This window comes from Protopterus annectens, chromosome 3.part0 (genome assembly GCF_019279795.1).
Source record: "Protopterus annectens isolate FY-2018-M chromosome 3.part0, PAN1.0, whole genome shotgun sequence".
NCBI classification, from domain to species: domain Eukaryota; kingdom Metazoa; phylum Chordata; order Ceratodontiformes; family Protopteridae; genus Protopterus; species Protopterus annectens.
In genome coordinates this window covers 239,822,420-239,834,911 of record NC_056731.1, presented here as the reverse complement: position 1 = coordinate 239,834,911, position 12,492 = coordinate 239,822,420, and positions in this window count along the sequence as shown.

Genomic DNA, 12,492 nt, shown 5'->3' with positions numbered 1-12,492 from the left:
CATTGTCGCCTCACAGTAAGATGTTGTCCTGTTCGATTCTCAGCTAGAGTGGGTTCTGTGTGGAGACATGCGTGAATGGGTGTACCTTTGTTGAAGGTTGTGCATCAGGGCTGGCAACACGGCACGTAAAAATCTACTGCCAATCATTAGCGGACCGGAGTTCTGCTGTGGCGACCCCCTAACCGGGAAAAGCCGAAAGACACAACAACAATATTTCTGAAATGAAAGGAGAGATCAAGTTTTTTATTTATTTTTTTTATTTTATTTATTTATTCATTTTTTTAAGGTAAAGCCTTAATTGTTATACAAATATATAGAGTTGGAAATGCAGTTACCCTTAATAGTGCACAGGATGATAATCTGTATATGACACCACTATGTCAACTAGGAATTAAAACAAAATTTTATTAGAAAATACACTTTTAAATAGAATCTAAAATTTAAAATTGAAAGAATTATTACGTAACAAAGTATGATTAAAATGTATACCGAAACACTGGGCAATAATATATTTTTAGAGCATTTGTTATTCTAGGCTAATGCTTATTTTTTTTCCCCAAAATCTGTTTATTTGAATTTTCAGATATTAACAGCGATACATCCAATCAAACACACAAAAACAAACTGCATACAAAAAGGAAACATTCAAAAAACTAATAACACAAGAAATATATATATATATATACACTATATACAATAGAAGTCACTACATCATCAAATGGAGTATAAAAGGTTTTTAACATCACTTAAGAAAGTGAGGGATAGTATAAGAGACATATTTTATGAAGAAAAAAAATACAGCAATTCAAACACTTATTATACTTAATGTAATTAGGGAATACAATTAGTTATATAAAGAGGAAAAAGGGAAAGAAGAGAAAAAAAAATAAAAACTAAAAACTGGTTATAATGCAGTTATTGCATAATATAAATTTGTCTTATCATGTCAGTGTACAGACTATCTTTCTTTGTTAAGAATTACATCTAGTAAATAACCCCAATATTTCTGATAATAGTGTTTCTTTTTTGTTTTTGTATAAACTAGTTTGTGAGATGAGATATATTTTATAGCAAGGTTGCTAAAGCCTCCCCATGTAATTGGAGATGTGACATTCCATTTTTTAGTGATATAAAATTTAATAAGGGCACACATCGTGATAAGGACATGCTTTTTTTTTATTTATTTTTGGAAGGTGAGTCATGTTAATGTGCAATGTGCTCCCATGACAGGGTTGATTTTTCATATCCCATCTTCTCTAACCTAGCTATTAAAGAGAACCATAGGTCATGTACCTTGTTACATTTCCACATGACATGGAGAATATCTGCAGTTTAGTATGGGCAGTGAGGACATATAGGCGAGAAGTTGGAATTGAACTTATTTAGTTTTGATGGGGTATAGTATACATTGTTATTTATCATAATTTGTGTATATAGCAGCTTCTTAAAAGGAATTAATTTAATTGTATTCTCAATGGCCAGTCTCTTATTTTCATCTGTCAGAGATAGTTTTTTTTCTTGCCAATAGTTTGAAAATAATAGAGGATTCCCGTGTTTTATGTTCGTTACAAGGTTATATGCCCTAGAAATTGTTTTCCCTTTCATCTCAAGGTTTTCTAGTATTAGTTTTACGAAGTTAATATCCTGCAAGTCGACGTGTTTGTGAGAATTTAGCATTTATGAGATAATGGATTTGGCTAAGAATAACAATATATTTCTTAGTAAGATTTAGTTCTAGTCTTATTTGTTGTATATTGGATTTTCTCCATTGGTATATTTCCCATACTGTGAGATCTTTTATCAGAGGGTAATTTGTTAGATTTAAGGGTTATTCTAGGCTAATGCTTTCTGCACAAAATTCAGAAAGATCTCTTTAAATTCTTCTCTTTTTTTAATTAAGTTTTTATGTCAGTTTATTGACGACTAAAAATCTTAATGATGCTTGCTGTTTGCTGACTGAGTTAAAACATAAGTTTGCAAAAGTATTCTCTGGTTGACTATTTGTGATACAATATTGTGTATGTTCATAAAATAATGGTTTTACAGGTTATACAATGTCACTATTATGGCGGTGAAATGTGATTATTATTATTTATTATCACCTCATAATTATTTTTGGTTTATTGGTGCCTTTCAAGGTCAGAAACATTTATTCATCCATCTATGCATCCATACATTATCCACAACTCCTTTTTCCCATTTCCCACATGGGCTCAGGGTGTCAGTTCAACAGTGACAATCATCTAAAGTCAAAGTTCACACTGCTGGGTGGCTAACCAGATGCAGGTATATCTGTATATATTTAATTTATATTCTCATTTGCAAATATTTTTATCAGTTTGTTTGTGGAGAATGCAGAAGTTAACATATATTGTTTTATTTATCAATTGGTGTATTATAAATGATGCTTAAGAGAATCTAAGCTCTTTTATAAGGGAGATAGGTATGGATATTATGCATCTTTTGTGTAGCTATGACAACAAATTGATTTGTCTTTTAAAAGTTCTGTCATTGAAGATGAGGTAAGTTATATAGCCTAATTATTATAAGAGAAGGCAAGAAAATACATCAGCAAAAAATGGTCTAGTAAGCTCACAGAAGATATAAAGTTCCATTGTGGTAAAAGTGCCCACTATCCTCTCGTAATATCTTGCAATGAAAACTACAGCAGTTTAAGTATAGTATGGATACAACTGACAGGCTATGTTTCTACAAGAAAATTATACAAAGATTACTAGACGGGGTGATAAATAATCAAATCTGATGAAAAATAGTTTTTTCAGCTGCAGAGTCCATTTCAAAGTACAGCAAGAATGAATGCTAGCATGGTTATGGTATTACAAAGTCATAAAAGATACAGAAAAGTCAGTTATACTGTCTTTGTTTATGTTGACAAAACTATGTTATTATTTGTCTTTTAAAATCAAATACACATTAGATGAAATTGATTACTTCTAAAAATTGTCAGTATGTTAAAACACTTTTCCATCAATATTTTCTACATCCTCTTCTGTTGTATTGAATTTGGTATTATTATTACTACCTTCAGACTTATTATCAAGCTTGAGTTTACATGCAGTAAAAAAATGTTTGAAAATGACAATGCGCTCTCCAGTGATGCCTCACTGCAACCCTTTAGTGGAGTAAGCAGAAAATCACAAATTAATTGAATGAATATTGCAACAGGGCATAAAGGTTGTTGAATGATAATAACTGCACAGACAAATAGTTTCTGCAGTACTTCAGGCCTGTTTTCCCTTAGCATGAGTGGGTTCCCTTTACAAATAGCTACAGAAAAGAACTGTGTGAGAGTTTATACTCAGTGAGAAAGAGACTGCATGCTGCAGAGTTGTATGAACACTAATAGCTTTGGGAATGAAAAGCTTAGAATTTCTTTTGCCAGGATTGAGAGTATGTCCTGTTCTTAATATTCTGTGCAGAAGTATAGCTAGTGTGGGCTGAAGCAGGCAGCAGCCATGGATGCAAAGTGCTGGCTGTGAAATTCCGAGATGTTGCTCGATTGGATGCACAGTACCAGTATTAATCTCCATACTTGCATTTCTGAATGCTGGTACTGAAATTAATGTTGGTACTACTTTTGTGGTCAGTTCACAGTGCTTTGTTTGTGGTGCTACACCTTCCACCACAGCACTTGAGCATGGTGAAATATGTAACAAGTCAGATCCTACATTTAAATACAGCAAATGGTTTGCTGTAGTTTTTCAACTGTTAACGGTAAAAAGAAACAACCCCCCCCCCCATAGGAACACAGCTTTATAAAGACCAAGGATGAGGGTTTTAAGACTGAGGAACAGCACTGGGCACAAGCTGAGACAGCAGCAGCTCTGATCCTGTGTTCTGAGAACCTCAAAGATGGTGACTAGGAGTGACAATATCACTTTTTTATTGAAAATCTACAAATAAGACTTGTTTTTTTGTTGTTTGTTATAGGAAAGTCTGACCAGTAAGGCTGTAGATTGTGACTGTTAAGTCTACAAGTAAGACTGTGCTTTCTTATTGTTACTTCAAAGTTTGCATCTAGTTATGGTGAGGTATTCACTACTTCTGGGAATTACTGATATAAATCTGAAGAAGTCAGACTACTACGCTGGTTTTATTTAAATTTAATTAAGCTACCTATGTTACCTCCCTCAAACCTGAAAAGTGGTAATCCTTCAACATAGAACACAGGTTTTCTAGTTGATTTTTTGTGTGTCCAGTATTTTCTAGTGATGTTCTATGTTGAAAAAGGTGCCTTTGCTTTACAGAAAAAGGAAATTACTTGTTTTATCATGTGTTGTTGAAGTAAACCACTTTTTTAAATAACCTTCCTCGGTTACACAAAAACTAGTATACTTTGGTGGAATTATGATCTCTTGATTTAAAGTGGTGGAGATTCTGTAAACCATCAGAAATACTTAATATTCTAGTTATCTGTGAAAAAAAAAATACTGAGACTTCTCCCTGGCCATAAGAATGCTGATACAGAGTCTCATTGAATTACATGATGAAGGCCATAGAAGCCTTACTTCAGAACATGGAGCATAACTCTCAACTTTCCATCAACAAAGTGTGACGCATTGCCTCTCAGTATGTGGAACATATGGCCAAAATATAAAACACTTACAACAACTTACCAACAACTTACCCTGGGAAGCTCACATAATAGTTAAATGTGTTATTCTATACTTATATGTGGTACTTTTGACGAATTAATGTGACTATATATAATAGTTAACAATGAATGTGTATCGAACAGCTCTAATGTGGAGCAGTGAAGAACATGGTCTTTTTAAGATCAAAATGAGGAGCATTCCTCTGAAGTACACTGGAGAGATATGTGTTGAAGCAATACGACTGAACATAGATAATGTACTGCTGCTGTCCAGGATCTGCTCACCTATCATGAAGAGGAGTTCAGGACTCATGTAGTGGTTCAACAGCAGAATATAGTGTCTAACAAGACATCTAAAGAAACTGCAGAAAGCCACTGAAACCTTGCAGGAAAATGTCTGAACTCTGGCTGAAGGTTGCGGGCACATATTGGCAGGGCCCCAACTCAGGATTCAGGTAATAAGGGCCAACAATTTCCTATAGAAAATGAGTCCCACTGTTGATGTTGAGACTTTCTTACAAACATGGACAGCACAGAAGGAATGTTGTCCGGTTATCACTGAGTTAGAGGGAAATTCCAAAATGATCAAACTTTAATTTGGGATGTCTGCAGGTGAATGACAATAAAATGTTAAAGGCAGAAACATTCATACATATGAGCTTTGTTTTTCTACAACAATCTATGTCCAAATATTTTATGGGTGGGCTTATACCTAGACTATACTATTCTGATCAAAAATGCTTGGCTTAACCCATCGCATGTAAAGGTCATTAAAGCCAGAACAGAATTCACCTTCCTATATTGCAGAGATTATCTCAATGGACCACCACCTGAATTGTCTACCATCAGGCATCTATTGGTGGGCAAATAAGGGGACTCCAGACTCTGCAGTACAACTAACAGACCTGGTAGATGGACATGTGGTAGTAAGTCTGATGTTACATAGTGTTAGAGTTAGTAGATCCCAAATGAATGCCAAAAAAACTGTGAAACTTGTAAGAATATTCTAATGGGTAAAGGTGAAGAGGAGAGACACTTGCCCTTTGATAGTCAAAGGGAATATCTCAGACAACCCCTAATTGGAAATGGGATGAAAACAAGTTAGAAAATTAAAATGCTTAAGCATTCTGAACCTAGATATGCATCTAGAAATTGTGCACATAATGATATACCTGGCATTCTGGCATGTTGTGTTTGCAGATGATTTAGAATCAGTTACTGCTTATGATATTCCAATACATTTTCAATAGTGTGACAAAATGAAGGATAGAAAACAAGTACAAGCACTGTCTGACTGTGGAAGTATGGTGTCCTTGTTAAATGAATCTTTGGTATGTGTACATAAGACAAACTCAGAAAGAAATGTAAGGTTGTAGGAGTATCTGGTAGACAGGACTATCCTTCAGCATAAATAATGTTTTGTACTCTTGCTGAATTAGTGCATTGCTGTAATATCCAAACATTTTTATTTATTGTGGTTTTATAGTATTAAAAATATCCTGTTTGAGTCAGTAAGGTGTGATTCAAACCAGAACAAAACTTTGTCTGAAGGCAAGAGCAGAAACATGGACCTGTTACATTTATAATTAGTTGCATGAGTTTTAAGGAAGGACAGTAGAAGGATTACATTTTAAAAGAGGCCTTTAACAAGATATAGATTGTGGATGGGTTTTTTGTATAGGTAAATCAGCTACTCCCTTCTAATTTGAATCAGATCAGGAATTAATTTGAAGGTACACAGGAAAGAAGACAATGTAATTAAGGAATTATTAGTACTGCAAGCTTTCAGAAACATAGTACCGAGTTTAACCCATGGGCTTGCTTTACAAGGCCACTTACGGATAGAAAAATGACAGAGCTGGTCTTAAAGAGGTTCTGTTGGCCTGGAATTTTCCCCACCATACAAAAGTTTAGCTGGAAATATTTCATACTTCATCCATTTACTTACTTCTGTGCCTCTGGAGCCACATGTTCTGAAACTGTGTTTGTGTGTTAAACAGTGTGTGGGGTGTTTATGCTTTTATGCTTTATTTCTGATTTTTTTATGGTTCTTATACTCTTAACAGAATGTCTTTAGTCATGTGTTATGATAAACATTATGCTCACAACTGATTTTTTTATTTGTAAGAAACTGATCGCTATCAGAAATAATATAAATTATCTGCTGGTACTTATGGTAATATACATTTGTTACATTCAGTGTTAATGCTAAAATCTCTTTCCAGCACATAATTTAAAGGTTTAACATTTTTATTAGCCCTACAGATCATATTATACTTCTTAATGATATGACCACTTGACTTTAACATTTTTTTGCACTCAATATAAAACATCTGCATTTTTAACAACCGTGGAGATTTATGTTTTTTTCTTTTTCTGGCCTGTATGTTGTGTAAAGCTTAAATGGATTATTATAGCTTCCATGTCTTGTGAAACATAATGTCCTTCATGCCACATAATACAGTACTTATGGGTCCCTTATCTGTGATATCCAAGCAGTGTTGGCTATCTCTCAAATAATTCTGATGTGCAATCTGCATGGTTACTCATTTCTGCAAGCATCAGTTGCAATTTAACAGTCAGCAGCATATTTTTAGGTTACACCTTCAATTTTTTGGGTTAGTTAAACTAAAATGAGCTATTATGATTCTATGGTACATACCAATTAGAATAAATTTAGGTAAATGGAATAAAATTATTCAAAATGTTCCAGATGAAGATCAATCCTGTGATAACTGTATTGTTTAATGAAGCTATGAAATGAAATGCTCCTAGTTAGTTTACAGATTACCTTAGCTATGGGAACCAGTGATAAATCTAGTGTACATTGAGGCACATATTTTCAGTGAAAATATATTTAGTACTGTTTCAAATATACTGTACAAGCTATTCTGATTTTCTAAACTTTTTGATGACTGCATTTTGGAGAGATTTTCCAATGGACATCCTATATGTTGCATCACACCAGGACATGTACAACATACATTTTGATTAAATGGCATGCTTTTTTGTGGAGAAGGGGAAAGGGTTAGATAAATTGCATCAGATTCCAAAATATCAGGGCAGAACTATAGACTGACTTCATTGAAAAGGAATTGCAAAGCTGACTTGCAGACAATACTGCATCTATGAATAAACGGAACAATGGCAAACAGTTATGCAACATGAAGGATTTAGGCAGTGCAGGATGTGAGGCTTTGAAGTCTAGAAACATCCCTTCTGACATAGCCACAACTCATAAAAAAGGTGAAGGTGGAGCGAATTAAGAAGTGACCCGCAGTAAATACAAGTGCGCATGAGCAGAGTCATGAGTTTTCAGAAGATATTTGAAGAAAGGATGGTTAAGTTACAGTTCTAATAACTTGTGGAATCAAATTCCATTTTTAAGCAACAGAGTAGCAAAAAAGGCTATTTCCAAGTGCTTTTTGATGTGTATAGATGATGAGAAGTTGTTTATCATTGGAACAAAGTGGTCTGTTTGTGTGATGGAAGACTAGAGTTTAGTGCAGAACAGGCATGGGATTTACAAATAATGTTGTAGTTCAAGCCATTTCAAACTTTTAAGGGCCGTGGAGTGATGCATGTAGTAATTGTTTATTGGCAGCAAATTTAATGAGTTTGTTATAGCATATTACAAGTTTAGTTTTAACAGATACCTACAAGTTGGTAAGGATAGGGGCACCATATATAATAGTGAAGGAAGGAAGGAAGTGGTTGCTTGGGTGGTTTTAGCAGAGTTAGTAATAAAGTTTTTATGTCTATAAAGCATGCTAAGTTTCTGGTGGCTTTTTTATATAATTTTGAATGTGCAGTTCAAATCTGATGGAGTCATCAATTGCCACATCAAGTATTTTTGTATGGGATACAATTTCCATCTCTGTATTGTTAAGTGAAGATTTTTGAAGGTGGATTTTTCCTTCAGATGTTCTTTGGGGAGGAATAGGAGTAGTTTTGTTTTTTGAGGTTGAGTGGTATTTGGGCATTGTAAAGCCAGTTTTCAACAGATGTGAAGGCTTCTTGTGTAATTTCAAGAAGATGTGCCAGAGTGTCAGATGAGCATATTAGTGTGAAATCATCAGCATACTGTTTAATTGATGCTTGCCTAGATGAGGTATAGAGGTCATTAATGAGAATGTTAAAGAGAAGTGGACTAAGAAGTGACACTTGGGGTATACCTGTGGTAATGGGGAGGTAAGGAGAGAAAGCATGTTGTCATCTAACAGTTTGCTGTCTGTCAGATAGGTAGCTTTTAAACCACTGAAGTGAAGCAGGGAATAGGCCAGGATGGAGTTTGCTATGTGAGACAAAATCAAAGGACTGGTCCAGAAATGTGGAAGAGATATGTTTGCCAGATTCCCTTTTCCTGTTTATATTATCTAAAAAGGATAGTGGTACAGTAGTTGTATTATGGCCAGGGCAGAATCCATGCTGAGTACTGGTTAAGAGCTGTTCTGAGAGGAGCTGGTGAAACTGAGTGTGCATACATTTTTCTAGGATTTTTGAGAGAATGGAGAGAATTACAGTGAAACAAGTTAGTGACTTGTATAGAGTTTTCTCCCTTGTGCAGTGAGATGACATGTGATCTTTTCCAAACAGCTGGGACATGACATTCCTGTATGGATCTATTTATTAAGATAGCTACTGGGTAAAATATGTCTTCTGCTGCCATCTTGAGGTATTCAGATGGAAGTTAGTCAGCAGATGTGCGGCAAGGTTTACGTTTAAGTAGCAGTTTTTTTTTATAGAATATATTGTTACAGGTTTTAAGGTAAAGGTGTTAGCATTGGTGGCTAAGGATTGTTTGGATTCATGTTTTTCAGAGACTAATGTGGTAGTGGGGGCAATTAGTAATATGTTATGGGTTTGTGTAGGGGAGGGTGATGTGCTGTTGGTGAGGGCAGCAATGCTCTCTATGAAGTACTTATTAAATTTAGCTGCTATTTTGATGGGCAATATCAGATGATATTATTTTGTACTTCAATAATCCAGGAAAGTATATTTTGGTGTTCTAGATCATTCTGAGATAGTTTCAAGTCTTTTCACTAAACAAATTAAACAAAGATAAAACAAAGACTATAGTTTAGGGTGAATTTATTTTCGTAAATTGGAATAAGAGAATATCTGTTACACCCATGAAGCAATGCTTGTGGATTATGCATCAGGTGTCAGGGCTTCCCAGAAGTAAACAACAGTCATTTGATCCTCAATGTTTGCTGCAGTGTCAGCATTAGTATTAGCACACTGTAGAACTGTATTTCCAAGGTTCTTATTGATAAAACCAACTGAGTGATAGTGGACACAACAGACGCATTCAAACTACTGACCCCACTGGGAAAGAGGCTGCATACTGAATAAACTCTGCTAAGAACCTTATCTAGGACAGCTTTTGTCTGAGCCATGCCCAAATACCTGGCAATGAGCTTTGGTCTGTAGAATTTACCAGTCTGGGCTCTTTAAAGACCAACTGGATGGCAGTCTTTGCACTGCCTCATCTGATACCTAGCCATCTGTAATCACTGTTGAAGAAAACCGTCACTCATGCACACTTCGTTATTTACCCATTTAGGCTTAATTGGCTAACACCTAAGCTCTCAGGAATACTAAGCACCTCACTCTGAGTTTCCATCCCAACAAGGGCTATGTTTTTATATAACCCTTTTTGCAGTGATGCATTCTGATAAGTACTCAGGCCAGATTACCTGGCCTTTTTCAAAAGGTTACCTTGACCTGAAGTGGTTCTTGTTGCAGAAGCATGAATAGCATAATACCCACTACAAACTAGCAGTACAGAAGTAACATAACAAGAGCTTTAAGAAACACAAAAAACACACACAAAGAAAATATACAGTGTTGTGGGTGTATGGGCACAGCAAAGCAAAAAAGTAAATGATATAGTGTGATAGATTTGTAAAATAATGGGCTGTCTCTACCTAAGCTTGCAATTCCCTTATCTTAAATAAAACTGTCCCAGTATTATCTTAACCTACCTTTGGAGGTCTACACAAAGGCATTTGAAATGACTGTAGTAAATATGGTTCACAGTCTATTTTGTGTGCAAGTTTTCATCTCACTGGAATACATGCCATCCTGCAAAACAATCCTGTACCTGTGCAACATTTAAACACTGCTTTGCCAAGCTGTTCTGAAGATGATAGCCTCCTTGCAGATACAGAGAGAGAGAGAGAGAGAGAGAGAGATAGAAAGAGACAGAAGGAATGGGGGACAGACAGAAAAAGAAAGAGACAAGAAACAGTCACTCTATAATGAATGCTTAAATATACAATCAGGTACCTGGGTAATGGCTTAACATTCCACTGAAGCACATATTTTTACATGAATATCCTTTCTCTTGGATGAGGGATCATTTTTATCACTTTTATGTTTCTTATGATACCTTCAAAGATATGCAAGAAATCATGCAATTTGATTATGAAAAAATGACATACTATTTATTTTCTTAAAAGTCTGATTACTATAAAGGAAGATTTAGTTATTTCTTTTGAAAACTAGTTACCCTTTGCCCCTGTTCAGCTTATGAGACAGCAGTGGATTTTGAACAAGGATGAAACATGTGCTGGTCCGTTTGCCCTTGTTCAGCCTATGTGACAGCAATGGATTTTGAACAAGGATGAAACGTGTGCTGGTTGAGAGATCAAAAAGCTGTTGACTCTATGCATATGACAACTCTTTGAATCTGTATGCATTGGCAGTATTGTGCACTGTAATGGAAGTGTGGCACTCTTGAGGTGTCTTCCTTCAGATGTGACATTAAACCAAAAATCTTTTTGCTTGGGTTCATGATAGCTCATATGGATGTAAAATATCCTCTTACCAAAAAGAACACATTTTCATTAAGTACAGCAAATAAATCATTCATGAAAAAAGAAAATACATTTACGAAAGGGAGCTGGCATTTGACAAGTATGAAGTATGATGCACCTCTATAAAGATAACTGTGTCCCATTCTCTGATAAATAATATCAAAACATACATGCATATTCCTAATTTCCTTAAAATATTCAATGAAACAGAATGATCAATAACAAATAAAGTGCAGAAAAAATATCAATAATGTTATATTCACCAACAGTAGGAAAATAATTTCTGAAAACCATCTCATTTAATTTTTCTTCCTCAATTTAAACCAGTTTTTAAACACATGCAAATCCATTTATTTGATTTATATTCACATTTGCTTTCTGTAATGCATGTCTATTAACTGGTTGTTACCAAGGATTGCATTATTAGTCAGTCCTCTTACGAATTTTTACATAACTCGCAATAACTCATTAACTTTTATCTTTTCTAAAATATACGTTCAAATTTCTTGACCTGAACTTTCACACCCTTTTCTAAAATACAGTTTAAAAGAAATAAAGCTTTATAGTGTTTGCCATCTATAATGGGAACATATCCTATGTTCATATCTTTCATTAAGTATTAATTTATTTTGTCTTTACATCATATATTACACCTCCTTTCTCACAAGACTCTAACAATAATGTGCACTTAGTTCATGCTAAGCAAGAAAACACGTAATCTTAGTTCATGCTAAGCAAGAAAACACGTAATCTTAGTTCATGCTAAGCAAGAAAACACGTAATCTTAGTTCATGCTAAGCAAGAAAACACGTAATCTTAGTTCATGCTAAGCAAGAAAACACGTAATCTTAGTTCATGCTAAGCAAGAAAACACGTAATCTTAGTTCATGCTAAGCAAGAAAACACGTAATCTTAGTTCATGCTAAGCAAGAAAACACGTAATCTTAGTTCATGCTAAGCAAGAAAACACGTAATCTTAGTTCATGCTAAGCAAGAAAACACGTAATCTTAGTTCATGCTAAGCAAGAAAACACGTAATCTTAGTTCATGCTAAGC